The sequence below is a fragment of the Tigriopus californicus genome, chromosome 8 (assembly GCF_007210705.1).
Source record: "Tigriopus californicus strain San Diego chromosome 8, Tcal_SD_v2.1, whole genome shotgun sequence".
Taxonomy (NCBI): Eukaryota; Metazoa; Arthropoda; class Copepoda; order Harpacticoida; family Harpacticidae; genus Tigriopus; species Tigriopus californicus.
Window position 1 is genome coordinate 10,892,126 of NC_081447.1, and position 706 is coordinate 10,892,831.

The window sequence follows — 706 nt, forward strand, 5'->3', positions numbered from 1 at the left end:
TGCGTTTTGAGAGCACCTTCAAGCCCTGGAGAATCCAGGCTAGTTAAAACAATGAAGTCCAACTCTCTTCTTTCTCGGGCTCCTTCATGGTTCAAAAGTCAAGTAAAATGAATAATCTTCTCGTCTTGAACTGCTTGGATTCCAATCCCGGTAGCGGTAAGGAAGTCCGAAAAAAACTAAAAAAAATGGTTTTTAGCTGAGCAATATGGTAAATATCAACTTATCATTTAATCAAGTTGTCTGATCCGCGCTTGTTTTTATTTGCAAGTGTTTCGATATTTTTTTTTTAACGTGGTTTTGTCTTCCGTGCTCCGATTAATCACACAAAGTTACCGATACCATTTTCTTCCGTCTTTGCCCCGGATTTGTGAGGGGAAAGTTTGCTCGACTGCAATGTTCTGGAGCTTTTATTTCCAAAATTGCTAGCCTACTATTGTTCTAGTTATGTCCCGTCGCTTGCTTTTCAGTATAAGGACTTCTTTAGTCATTTTGATATATTCCAACTTTTCGGCTTGCGTTTGTGCATCCTGATTTCCAAGCGGTTTTCTTATTTATCCACGTTCGATAGATAACTATAAGTTTTAGTTTGGCAATTACTAAACAATTACTGAAGATTTTGCAAATGCCATATTTGAAGCCTTCTTTCGTTTTCCAACACACCACCTGGTCTTATAATTTTCTTGACGGGAAAAGGTCATTTGTGCAA